The sequence below is a fragment of the Egretta garzetta genome, unplaced genomic scaffold (genome assembly GCF_000687185.1).
Source record: "Egretta garzetta isolate BGI_Z169 unplaced genomic scaffold, ASM68718v1 scaffold112, whole genome shotgun sequence".
In the NCBI taxonomy this organism is placed as follows: Eukaryota; Metazoa; Chordata; class Aves; order Pelecaniformes; family Ardeidae; genus Egretta; species Egretta garzetta.
In genome coordinates, this window is record NW_009258884.1 from 360,205 (window position 1) to 360,738 (window position 534).

A 534-nucleotide genomic window follows, 5' to 3' on the forward strand; every position below is an offset into this window, starting at 1 on the left:
GGTGAAACCCCGGCAGGGGTTGCCCCGAGAGGGGGTGGAGGCCCCATCCCTGGGACCATTCCAGGCCAGGTTGGATGGGGCTGTGAGCAACCTGATGTGGTTCAAGGTGTCCCTGCTCCTGCAGGGGGTTGGGCTGGGTGACCTCTAGGGGTCCCTTCCCACCCAAAACAGTCTGTGATTCTATGAAAAGGAAAATCAAACCCCGTTTTGAAACGATACCACCGAAGTCAGCCGGAGCACTGAGCCAAGGCAAGTCGAGCACGTGGCTCTTCCGCAGAGCCAGCAGAAGGAAAAAAAATAAAAAAGAAGAAAAAAAAAAAAAAAAAAAGACTTTTGCAATTTTTGTAAGCCATTAACAGTTTTACTTCAAAAGTCAAATAAAGAGCACTGGAGTCCTGACACGGGTTTAATACCAAACCTACAACTTCACAGCTCCTTCATTATCTTGCCTCAAGCCCTACCTGATTTTCCATGAGATTAAGAAATCTTGACATAGCATTTATTGCCCAAGTTCAATTCCCCACAAGACCACAT